The following is a 13470-nucleotide window of genomic DNA, read 5'->3' as shown; positions in this document are numbered from 1 at the left end:
TGCCACACGCTAGCGCCCGCAGCCTGCTTTTATTCCCTTATCTGGCCCCACCCACATAATGCTGACTGGTCCATTTTACAGAGCGCTGATTGGTCTATTTTACAGAGAGCTGATTGGTCCGTTTTGATAGAGTGCTGATTGGTGCGTTTATAATCCTTGAGCTAGACACAGAGTGCTAAGCCGAAAAGTTCTCCAAGTCCCCACTGGGTTAGCTAGATACAGAGTTAGCTAGATACAGAGTACCAATTGGTGTATTTACAATCCTTGAGCTAGACACAGAGTGCTGATTGGTGCATTTACAATCCTTGAGCTAGACACAGAGTGCTAGACAGAAAAGTTCTCCAAGTCCCCACCAGATTAGCTAGATACAGAGTGCTGATTGGTGCACATACAATCCTTCGGCTAGATATAAAAGTTTTCCAAGTCCCCATCTGGCTCAGGAGCCCAGCTGGCTTCACCTAGGGCATCCTGCACCAGGGCTGCAGGCGGAGCTGCCCGCCAGTCCCTAGCCCGCCAGTGCCTCAGCCCTTGGGGGGGTCGATGGGACCCAGCGCCACGGAGCAGGGGGCGGCGCCCTTCGGAGAGGCTCAGGCCGCGAGGGAGCCCACCGCAGAGTGGGGAGCTCAGACATAGCGGGCTGCTGGTTCTGAGCCCTGCCCCGCGGGGAGGCAGCTAAGGCCCAGCGAGTGCAGCGCGGGCGAGCCGGCACTGCTGGGGGACACGGCGCAACCTCCACAGCTGCTGACCCGGGTGCTAAGCCCCTCACTGCCCTGGGCCGGTGGCGCCGGCCGGCCGCTCCGTGTGCAGGGCCTGCCGAGCCCGCACCCGCGCCCGCCAAACTCACACTGGCCCGCGAGCGCTGCGCGCAGCCCCGGTTCCCACCCGTGCCTCTCTCTCCACACCTCCCCGCAAGCAGAGGGAGGAGGTTCCGGCCTCAGCCAACCCAGAGAGGGGCTTCCATGGGGCTGTGGCAGGCTGAAGGGCTCTTCAAGCGCCAGGCAGAGTGGACGCCGAGGCCAAGGAGGCACTGAGAGTGAAGGCTGCTAGCACATTGTCACCTCTCAGTTTCCCTCCTGTCGCTAAAGACAAAAGGGAAGCCACCACCCATATGAGAAAGCACTTTAGGGGATTCTGAAAGTTATACAGCTGTGGGTAAGTGCTGGCTCTTCCATGCTCGCAGGTGCTGGTCGTGCTGGTGTTTGCGATGGGGTGGAGTGCAGGTGTTGGTACTGTAGCTGTAACCCTGGCCTCATATCCTCCCAGTACTGCAGGTGACGTCCAGGAGAGGTGGGGCCCTCCTCCACGGCCACACTTCCCCACGCTAGGCATGCTCCAGGGAAGGATGGGCGTTGATTGCCTCAGGTCTCTCAGGTCTACAAGTACAGAAGGGCTGACAAAGGGGTTGCAAAAAGAAAGAACCCAGAGGGACCCATTTAGGAACAAAATGAGCTCATAGAGAAAGGCAGAAATTAAGCAAATGTAAAGATTTGCAGGCTAGGTGGCCTGAGGGGAAAGAAGACTTGAGCTCTGCTGGAAAATTTCCTCCTGCTGGGGGAGATCGGCCGTTTGTTCTAGTCAGGTCTTCAACTGGAACAGGTAAAAATGTGCTTTACTCAAAATCCACTGATGTCATTGTAAATCTCATCCAAACATATCCTTACAGAAACATCTGGAATAATGTTTGACCAAACATTTGGACACCGTGGTCCAGAGAAGTTGATACATAAAATTAATCATTGTAGGAACCAAGCTGAAAATATTTTTTTTAGAAAACATAATATGTAAAATGAAAGAAAAAATATAATATACTAAACAGAGAAGTGTAAGACTTGAAACCAAAGAAAAGCAAAGTGTAGTATCTGAAACAAACAAAAAATCCATTGGATGGGCATAGAGCAGAATATAGATGACAAAGGAATATGTCAGTGATCAACAGAAATAGATTAATAGAAATTAATTAATGTAAAGAAAAGAGAGAAAATGGTTTTAAAAAAGAGCCTCAGAGATATATGGGACTCTATCAAAAGGTCAAGCATACATGTAATTAGAAGAGAATAGACCAAATACAGTTCGAAGAAACACAGCTGAAAATTGGTAAAAGTATGAATTTCCAGATTCAAGGAAATCCAAGAACCTCAACCACAATAAATATTACAAAAGCCATGCCAAGGAGTAACATAATCAAATGCTGAAAACCAGAGGTAAAGAAACCCTTGTTTGGAATGGTGGCTCACACCCATAATTCCAACACTTTGGGAGAAAAAGGTGGGAGGATTGCTTGAGTCCAGGAGTTCAAGACCAGCCTGGGCAACACAGCAAGACCCTGTCTCTACCAAAAATTTTTAAAAATTGGCTAAGCATGGTGGTGTCAGGCTTCTGAGCCCAAGCTAAGCCATCATATCCCCAGTGACCTGCACGTATATATCCAGATGGCCTGAAGCAACTGAAGATCCACAGAAGTGAAAATAGCCTTAACTGATGACATTCCACCATTGTGATTTGTTTCTGCCTCACCCTAACTGATCAATGTACTTTGTAATCTCCCCCACCCTTAAGAAGGTACTTTATAATTCTCCCCGCCCTTGAAAATGTACTTTGTGAGATCCACCCCTTTCCCCAAAACATTGCTCTTAACTCCACCGCCTATCCCAAAACCTATAAGAACTGATGATAATCCACCACCCTTTCCTGACTCTATTTTTGGACTCAGTCTGCCTGCACCCAGGTGAAATAAACAGCCGTGTTACTCACACAAAGCCTGTTTGGTGGTCTCTTCACACGGACACGCGAGACAGGTGGCACATACCAGCTGCTTGGGAGGCTGAGGTGGGAGGATCACTTGAGTCCAGGAGTTGGAGCATGCAGCGAGCTATGATCCCACCACTGTACTCCAGCCTGGGCAACAGAGCGAGACCTTGTCTCTTAAAAATAAGAGAGAGAAAGGAACGCTTGTGTATTGGGCTGTTCTCGCATTGCTACGAAAACACACCTGAGACTGGGTAATGTATTTTTTAAGAAAGAGGTTTAATTGACCCATGGGTCTGCAGGCCGTACAGGAAGCATGATTCTGGCATCTGCTTGGCCTCTGGGGAGGCCTCAAGAAATTTAGAGTCATGGCAGAAGGCGAAGGGCAAACTGGTGCTTCTCATGGCCAAAGCAGGAGGAAGAGAGAAAGGGGAGGGCTGCCACACACTTGTAAACAACCAGATCTCATAAGAACTCACTATACAGTACCAGGAGAGGGTGGTGCTAAACCATCCATGGAAACTCCCCTCCCATGATCCAGTCAGCTCCCACTAGGCCCCACCTCCAACACTGGGGATTACAATTGAACATGAGATTTGGGGAGGGACACAGATCCAAACCTTATTACCTTGAAAGCAGACAAAGTGACACCTGGGAAAACGATAATTCAAGTAATCACTGACTGTTCATTAGAAACAATGGGAGGCCAGCAGTCAGTGGTACAGTCTTCAAAGTGCTGAACAAAAACCATTCAAGCCAGAACTCTGTATTTAGTGAAAACATCACTCTAGAATGAAAGCAAAATACATCTTCAAATCAAAGAAACCCAAGAGAGGTCACTGTCAGTAGACCTGTACTACAAGAAATGCTGAAGTCAGTTCTTCAGGCAAAAAGAAAATTCCATCTCATGGAAACTCAGATTTTCAGGAAGGAATGAAAAACACTCAAAATGTGTGGCTACATATAAAAGACAATTTCCCCTTTAAACTTCTTGCAAATGTATATGACTTTTTAAAGCAAAACTTACAACATTATCGAGGCCTACCAAGCTGAAAGGCTAGAAAAACCAGCCTGGAAGTTGATTTAGAACTGGTGCTTCCACAGCACAGGGAGACCTGGATGGTGCCTGTCATGAGATTCTGCAGACCATGAAGGGACAAACACTGTGGATTCCATAAGTGCCCGAAACCTGAGCCCACATAAATGCAGTATCTCTATGATAGAAGGAACTCCGTGCAGAGTGGTTTATGGAGCTTTCAAGTTCTGAGCTAGGCTCTAATTTAGGTACCCTCGGCAGAGCATTCTCACAGGCTGACTTTGCATTCATACGAACTATCTTCAATTCCGCATCCCAAATAACAGCCACCATTTATTTACATCTGCAAACAAAGGTTATCTTACTTTTTGTTTTCTGCTCCTTACACCTTTTTCTTTTTCTTGCCTTATTGCAAGTGCTAGACTTCAAGTAGAAATAGAGAGATTGGGCATCCTACTTTGTTCCTGATATTAGGGAGAGGCATTCAATATTTCACCATTAAGTATGATATTAGCTCTGGGTTTTTGATAGATGCCCTTGATCAGATTCAGAGTTTCCTTTTCTCCTATTTGGCTGATAGTTTTTTGTTTGTTTGTGTTTTTTAAAATCATAAATGAATATTAAATTTTTTCCAAATTCTTCCTGCATCTATTGAAATAATCATGCGGTGTTTCTCTTTTATTCTGTGAATGTGATAAATTACACAGATTGTTGAATGTTAAATCAACTTTGCATCCCTGGGATAAAACCTACTTGATCATGATATTTACCTTTTTTATATATTGCTGGATTTGATTCACTAATATTCTGTTGAGGATTTTGTGTCTATATTCACGAGGGATATTGGCTTCTAATTTTTTTGGTTACGTTTTGTCTAATTTGGGTATTAGGGCTATACTGGCCTCATAAAATGAGTTGGAAGTGTTTCCTTCTCTATTTTTCAAAAAGAGGTTTTGGGGTTTTTTTTCTTATGTATTTGATACAATTCACTGGTGAAATAATATGAACCTGATGTTGTCCTTTTTTTCTTTTTTCTTTTTTTTTTTTTTTTGAGACAGGGTCTCACTCTGTCACCCAGGCTGGAGTGCAGTGGTGCAATCACGGCTCACTGCAGCCTCAAGCTTCTGGGCTCAAGTGATTTTCCTGACTCAGCCTCCAAGTAGCTGAGACCACAGGCACACGCCACCACACCGGGCTAATTTTTTAATTTTTAGTAGAGATTAAGTCTCACTATATTGCCCAGGCTGGTCTCAAACTCCTGGGCTCAAGTGATCCTCTCGCCTGGCCTCCCAAAGTACTGGGAGTGCAGGCATGAGCCACCACACCTGGCGGGATCTGGAGTTTTCTTTGTGAGGTTTTTGACAAATTCAGTTTCCGTAGTAGATATAAGGCTAATCCTATTGTCTGTTTCATCCTGTGCCAGTTTTTATATTATTCAAGGAGTTTATCCAGTTTCATCTAAATTGTTACATTTGGCCCAGGTGTGGTGGCTCACGCCTGTAATCCCAGCACTTTGGGAGGTTGAGGTGGGCAGATCACTTGAGGTCAGTTGTTCAAGACCAGCCTGACCAACATGGTGTAACCCCCTCTCTACTAAAAATTCAAAAAAAAAAAAAAATAGTCAGGTGTTGTTGCGGGCACCTGTAATCCTAGCTTTTCGGGAGACTGAGGCATGAGAATCGCTTAAACCTGGGAGGTGGAGGTTGCAGTGAGCCGAGGTCGTGCCACTGCATTCCAGCCTGGGCTACAAAGTGAGACTCTGTATTAAAATTAAAAAATAAATAAATTGTTACATTTGTTGGCATAAAGTTTTTCACAATAATCCCTTATTATTCTTTTAATGTAGGATCTGTAGCAACCATAACTCCTCTTTCATTCCTGATAGTGTTAATTCGTGTTCATTCATCTTGTAACAAACATCAGCACTTCATTTATTTTTGGTGCTGAATACTATTTCATCATATGAATATACCACACCTGCTTTATCCATTCATCAGCTGGTGGACATTTAAGTTGTTAATACTTTTTGGCTTTTATGAATAACAATGCTCTAAACGTTCACATACAAGTCCTTGTGTTGACTCCTCTAGCTAGTTTGATTTAAACTGGTTTGATCCCAACAGGCCTCCCCAGTTACCACCTGGTCTCAGTTTCTGATTGCTGTGTAATTAAGAGATTCACTTGGTTCCAGTCCCTGAGAGTCAAGGGATCATGTAGCCTCAGCTGGATTAAGCCTGGAGTGAAATCTTGTGGGGCCCAACACATCTGAAGGCTCAGGCAAGTTGGCCTGGGAGTCACTGCGCTGTTGCAGGAGGTACAGAAAAAGCCACAGCAGGTGCAGAATTTTATTCCTTGGTTGGAAACCCTTGCTTAGGAATTCCTAGCAATATGCAATTTGTCATTTCATGTTAATGAATTCACATACTGTTAACAGTATCATTTTTGCCTTTTAGACTGGTTTTGTTCATATGGTGACTCTTTAATCCCTGGAAATCCTTCAGAATACCTTGTTACATTCTGGAAGATTTTACCCCTTGGAATGCAGTTCCTCTTCTGCAATTTGCATATAACTCCAACAGACAAAATACCAATAATTTATTTTTCCTTCGCGTTTTTATCATTTACCCATTTTATCGCCTACCCGTAAACACTTCCTCTGAAGCCTGTAAGGGTGCCTCACATTAAATGAAAAATCACCAAGTCCTTTGTTTTCTGTTTTTCTCTTAAAGAAATTGTGGGTGAAACTGTTGAAAGATCTTTCTATCGGGTAACACACGAGGTCCTGAATTTGCTTAATAAGGAAAGAAAGGAAGGAGAAGAAGGTTAACTACGTGTAAATTTATAGATGTTTTGGTGTCTGGAGTCCACGGAAATAATATATTACCTCGCTGTAAAAATGAACTCTGCTAGAGTCTAGGTCTTTAAACACAAATTAACAGGCGCTCCAGGGAAGGAAGAGATGTTCTGCTGTTAATGATCTTTTCAACACTAGCTGCAGGTCCTGAGAACCCCGCAGGGAATTGGGGGAATGTGTAGTCCTTAAGATGTTGGTATCCAGTGTTGAGTAGTGTGTAAGGTGGGGGTAGGGGGGAGAAATCTTTTCTGTAAAATAAAAACTAAAACACTCAAGCAATTAATCCTTTAAGAACAATTACAATAATTGGTATTGGCCTGGAGACTCCAGGCTTTTAAACATTCAGTGGGTAATTTTCTTCAAAGGTAATAAAAGTGGAATATTTGACCACGTTTATTAGCAGAGCAAGGCTTGCCTGGGGACGCACGATTCACATGTCCTTCCAATGTGAATGAAACTCAGCCTTCCTTTTTTGTTTTTGCGTTATTGCTGTTGCGCTATTCTGCCCTCCAAGTGGATCCTCTGGGGCCCACTTTCTCAGCTTCCACAGAAGTGAGAACACGGGGGCCGTCTTTCTGTGCCTGACTGACTCCACTCACTTACTGGCCCTTCCTCCCCCAACCCCCGATCCCCGCCCCACCCGGCTCACCCACATTGCTGGGAATGACTGCGTTTTCCTTCTTTTCCATCCACCCTGACTTTCTTATCTCTTATTCTGGCCTCTCTGCGAAGACCACAGCAGGAACTCCTGCGCTCCCGGCCTGGGTCCCTCCTCCTCGCCTCTGCTCCCCTGCTCCTTCCCCGCCCCACTGTCCACCTCTGCCCGGTGCCCAGGTTTCTCACACCCCCTCTTCCTTACCCGCCCTCAGCACAGTGGCTCTGTGGAGGTCTCCACATGCCTCTCCCCCTTCCACCCCTACGCCTCCCGGTCCCTGTGGCGCTGCCTCATCCTCCCCTCCCCGCCTCTCTGCGACCCCACTCCACGATCTGATCTCCTGGGGCGTCCCTGCGACCCCCCTCTGCGATCTGATTTCCTGCCCACCACCAGATGCCTCAGCTGCTCCCTCCCTTCCTCTTCCTCCTCCTCCAGGCTGGTGACTTCTGATACTACCTGTGTGACTTTTGCAACTTGCTTACCTTCTCTGAGCGTCTTCTCATTCTAGATGAGAATATTTGGAGGATCAAATGAGACCTACTAAAGATGCCCAGTAGACCTTAGCTAGTTCTTACCTGCCTGACTGCTCCTTGTGCCCATCATTTGGTGCTGGGACTCTTCACTTCACACCCCCTCCCCGCTCCCCCAGGTTGTAAAGGTGCATTTCAGGGACTGAGTAATGGGCACAGCCCTAAGTAAGCTCTGCGTTCAGCCCCTCGGATTAGGGTGAACAGCTTGGCTGATTGGGTGAAGGTACTGCAGGCCACTTATCTGGTTGCAAAATATATTTTATGGGTTTAGAAACAAAAAGAACTATTTGTGTATAGTGTTTAACAAATATATAATTGATTATGGGAGAAGTGGCCCTTCCTTCCTTCCTTCCTTCCTTCCTTCCTTCCTTCCTTCCTTCCTTCCTCCCTCCCTCCCTCCCTCCCTCCTTCCCTTCCTCCCTCCCTCCTTCCCTCCCTCCCTCCCTTCATTCCTTCTTTCTTTTCTCATTTGGAAATCTAACCACTACTGATAACATTATTTCCAAGGCATAGATGATTGGCAATAGGTGATGGAACCCGAGTTTTCCTAGGCCTCCTGTGTCTGGAGGAGGTAATGTAAAGAGTAACTACTTGGTATTTAAAGGCTCTTGCCTCTAACTGCAAACACAAGAGCGCACACTTGTCAGCAGAGCTGCTAACTCTGCTAACACAGAGGAGTCCCCACTATGCCCAGCCAGCTCTGGGACTTCCTGCTGGAGCTGCCACGGTGTTGCCAAGCACCATGCTTCATCTTGATGTCTCCAGGGCACAACTGTAGGGATGTCACTGACGCCCTGAGTTCTCATGGTTCCAAACCTGTGGAGCAGTGAGCTCCATGCTCCTCCAAGGGGTGTGTGCCAAGACCAGCTTGTAGCAGGACAAGCCACAGACAAAACCCCTCAGACACCAAGTTAAAGAAGGAAGGGCTTTACTCAGCCAGGAGCTTCAGCAAGACTCACGTCCCCAACAACCGAGCTCCTCAAGTGAGCAATTCCTGTCCCTTTTAAGGGCTCACAACTCTAAGGGGGTGTGCGTGAGAGGGTCGTGATTGATTGAGCAAGCAGGGGGTACATGACCGGGGGCTGCATGCACTGGTAATTAGAACAGAACAGAACAGGACAGGGATTTTCTCAGTGCTTTTCTATACAATGTCTGTAATCTATAGATAACATAACTGATTAGGTCAAGGGTGGATCTTTAACTACCAGGCCCAGGGTGTGGTGCTGGGCTGTCTGCTTGTGGATTTCATTTCCGCCTTTTAGTTTTTACTTCTTCTTTCTTTGAAGGTAGAAATTGGGCATAAGACAATATGAGGGGTGGTCTCCTCCCTTAAGCTCAGTCGTGGAGACCCTAACCCAGTGGTACTAGAGGAATTAAAGACACATGCAGAAATATAGGGTGTGGAGTGGGAAATCAGGGATCTCACAGCCTTCAGAGCTGAGAGCCTCAAACAGAGATTTACCCCCATATTTATTGACAGCAAGCCAGTGATAAGCATTGTTTCTAAAGATTATAGATTAACTAAAAGTATTCCTTACAGGAAACAAAGGGATGGGCCGAAATAGAGGCATGGACTCTGACTAGTTATCCGCAGCAGGAGCATGTCCTTAAGGCACAGATAGCTCATACTATTGTTTGTGGTTTAAGAACGCCTTTAAGCCTTTTTCCACCCTGGGTGGGCCAGGTGTTCCTTGCCCTCATTCTGGTAAACCCACAACCTTCAGCGTGGGCGTCATGGCCAACACGAACATGTCACAGTGCTGCAGAGATTTGGTTATGGCCAGTTTCGGGGCCAGTTTATGGCCAGATTTGGAGGCCTGTTCCTAACAGGCGTGGATCCCAAGGTGCTATGGCCCAGCCCCAGTAGTTGATAGAGCCTATGGAGGCAAAGCTTTCTGGCTTTCACTCTGACCTTCTCTCTCTCTCTAGGCTCGTGTGTGTACAGTAGCCTTGGCCAGGAACTGACTGGAGTAAGAGCTGCACCCTTTCCAGCATTCAGTGCCTCTGCGGGGCCAGTTTCTTGTTCTCTCTGGATAAGTGTCTCTGGGAAGCTCCCCAGCCTTTGCACATGGAGCTCTCCAGCAAAAACCCAGGCTGAGCCCCTCGCTGGGAAGCTCCTCAGACCCTGGAAAATACATTTCTGTTGGGCCTGTCCTGCTTCTCCACTGTGGACCACAGAAGACCACAGTTCCAGTGAGGACTCCCCCACATGCTCTTACACATAAGCTGTTTTCTGTAAGCTATGTGTAAGCTTCTGTTTTTCAAACATTAGCAACTGCCTATCCAATGGTTCCTTCAGGTATACGTGCACTACCATAAAGAATTATTCAGGCTGGGCGCGGTGGCTCACGCCTGTAATCCCAGCACTTTGGGAGGCCGAGGTGGGCAGATCACGAGGTCAGGAGATTGAGAACATCTTGGCTAACACAGTGAAATCCTGTCTCTACTAAAAATACAAAAAATTAGCCAGGTGTGGTGGTGGGCACCTGTAGTCCCAGCTACTCGGGAGGCTGAGGCAGGAGAATAGTGTGAACCCAGGAGGCGGAGGTTGCAGTGAGCTGAGATTGAGCCACTGCACTCCAGCCTGGGCCACAGCACAAGACTCCATCTCAAAAAAAAAAAAAAAAAAAATTATTCAAAATAAGTTGGGGGAGCTTCCCAATAGTTGAACATGTGGAGGTCCCTGGAGGGTGGCATGCCTGGGGAAGGCATGGAAGCTCCCCACCCCTTCCCCCATACTCACCCATGCGTCTCTTCATCTGGATCCTTTGTAATATCCTTTATAATGAGCTACTGAGCATTACTCTTCTGCAGGTCAGAAATGTTCCCAGATGCTGCAGTCATTTCAGTTTGATTTCATTGGAGATATTCTGACTTGATGATGATATTAACATCACTGAATCCTTCAAGGAATTGGTTGAATTGCTCAAAAAAAGTAGAGAAAGAGAAGATAACGATGGTACACGATGCTAGTGATTTTCTCATCAGACCCCTGGGAAGTTTCCAGAAGGAGCAGATAGGCGTCATTAAGGCTGTGTGAGGATGCGGTGAGAAGATGGCCATCTGCAAACCAGGAGGATGCTCTCGCCAGATACCGGTATGCTGGTACCCAGCCTCCAAAACTGTGCAAAATAAATGTTTGTTGGTTACATCCTAAATAAATAAGTAAATAATAAAATAAGTTGGGCAATCATTAAAAGAAAAAATACCTGGCTGTGGCTGGGTGCAGCGGTTCAGGACTATAATCCTAGCACTTTGGGAGGTTGAAGGAGGAGGATTGCTTGAGGCCAGGAGTTCAAGACCAACTCAATATTTTAAGAAAACAAAAAACAGAAAAAACAAAAAAACAAAAAACAAAAACAAAAACAAAAAAAACTTGGGGCAATAGTCCTGTTTTCTAGCAGAGTCTTTTTGCAAATAATGCTGTGATGCTCTCCATGTTCTTGAGTATATGGAAGAAAAAAAAAAAGATCGGCCTTGACCCTGTTTGATATAGATGAAAATCGATTTCCTATTTGGAAATCTTACTCATATCAGCTACAACAGGAAGCCACTCATCCTCGAAGGATTATCTGTACTTTTGAGGGAGAAAACAGCCCGAAGTATCATGGAAGAGAGTTTCACGGCATGATCTCCGGAGAAGCAGCTGACCAGCTCTTGAGTGTGGCTGAGGGAGATACATCATGGGGAGAGGCAGCAACAGCCAGGGCTCTACACTTTGGCTTTCAGATTGGGAAGTCAAGCAAGAAACTTGAGGCTCTAGTGCAATGGAAATCACTTTGCTGGGGAGAAACACTGTGTGTCCACCCACAGTCTGGTAACTGATGGCTTGATTACTCTCTATATTGAAACAAAGCAGCAGAATACATTGCCAAGGTGATGATAAACCCAGTTTATGAACACATAGGATGCACAACCTTAAACAGAGTGTCTGCTGGCAAAAAATATATGCCAGTCCTGAAAGAGACATGTGGTGAGATTCTACAGGCCAGGATGAGGTGTTGGAGAAAAGACTGACATCACTTGTTAGAAGAGCAACTCTGAAAGAAAACGAGCAAATTCCAAAATATGAGAAGGTTCACAATTTCAAGGTCCATGGATGGAGAGACCCATGCTAGCGTAAATACTGTGACATCTTCATGTATGGTCTCATTGCTCAGAGAGTGAACCATGTGGATTGGTTTCAGTGTTCACAAGCAGTGACCCCACATGGTCCCAAATGACTGGAAAGCAGGCTTGAGGCATGCCAGCGTGTCCAGCTGTGACCTTACAGTGCCTGTCAAAAGCACACACCTTGGCTAAGCGGCCAAGGGTGGTGGACATGTGCAACAGGGAGATTGAGTTTGAAAGTCCCAATTCTGAAGGGCTATACCATGTATCAGGATTTAGTGACTTAACTGATGTCAAGACGGCTTTTGACAGAGGTGGTGAGAAAGCAGCTATTTCTGTGAACACATACAAAGACATCAACATTATCACTGGAACTCAGAAACCGCACTTCAGGGATTTGCCAATTTCACTAATTACGCATGATATCTACCCTAAATTTATAGAATCTGCCAAAACTATGGATCCTAGTGAGTAACTGGAAACCCTTCATGAAGCATTGAAACTACTGGCACCTGCTTGCTGTGAAACCCTCTGATCCCTGATGGCGCATCTAAACAGAGTGACACTCCATGAAAAGGAAAATCTTGTAAATGCGGAGAGCCATGGAATTGTCTTTGGCCCATCCCTTCTGAGACCTCCAGAATGAAATGCCATGGCTGCATTGAACAATATACAATATCAGAGACTGGTGGTGGAGCTGCTTATCAAAAACGGAGACATTTTACTTTAAATTTTATATTTGAGGGAAAAGAAATGGTTTACAGGTGAAGGCATGTTTTACAGTAATTTAATTGGCTCCTATAGCTGAATTATTTCTTGATTAGAGATTCGGGCATATAAGATTAAAATGAAGGAACTTTCTGTTGTTTTTGTAGCACTGCTCAAATGTCTTATACAACAGTGAGCACACACTTTCTGGTGCTAGCAATCCTGGGTGTTTATCATGTTAAGAAAAACTCAAGCTATTGCATGATTAGCCCCCTATCTGGCAGAAACTCCATATAGAAGACACAACAAACCTGCCCCCAGCACAGCCTCTGTGTCCTGCGTAATCTGTGGTGGTAATCCAGCGTGTTTCAGAATAAGCCTGTTGTGACTTTGCTTCAGGGTCTGTGTCACTGGTTTCTGATGCTTGTACAAACATGCAAACCGAAACGGATAAAACAGCACGTCTGGCTGTTGAGTTACCAGACTATATCATACGCCTATTTTTTGCAAATGACTTCTGGTTTCTCTTAGCTCTTCTCTAACATAGCACTTTATTATTTTTTTTTTAATTTTTTATGTTTTTTGAGATGGAGCCTTGCTCTGTTGCCCAGGCTAGAGTGCAGTGGTGCGTTCTTGGCTCACTGCAACCTCCACCTCCCAGGTTCAAGCAATTCTCCTGCATCAGCTTCCTAGATAGCTGGGCTGTGGCTGGCTAATTTTTGTATTTTTAGTAGAGACGGGGTTTTGCCATCTTGGCTAGGCTGGTCTTGAACTCCTGACCTCATGATCCATATGCCTCAGCCTCCCAAATTGCTAGGATTACAGGTGTGAG

General features: G+C 45.7%; 1 pseudogene; it reads left to right on the top strand.

Moving 5' to 3' along the window:
• The first annotated feature begins 10898 nt into the window (after positions 1-10898).
• On the top strand, positions 10899-12660 carry LOC105466750 (N-chimaerin pseudogene; annotated as a pseudogene).
• Positions 12661-13470: the final 810 nt, after the last annotated feature.

This window comes from Macaca nemestrina, chromosome 3 (assembly GCF_043159975.1).
Source record: "Macaca nemestrina isolate mMacNem1 chromosome 3, mMacNem.hap1, whole genome shotgun sequence".
Taxonomy (NCBI): domain Eukaryota; kingdom Metazoa; phylum Chordata; class Mammalia; order Primates; family Cercopithecidae; genus Macaca; species Macaca nemestrina.
Note: the sequence above shows the minus strand (reverse complement) of the source record. Positions and strands in the feature narration are given on the sequence as shown.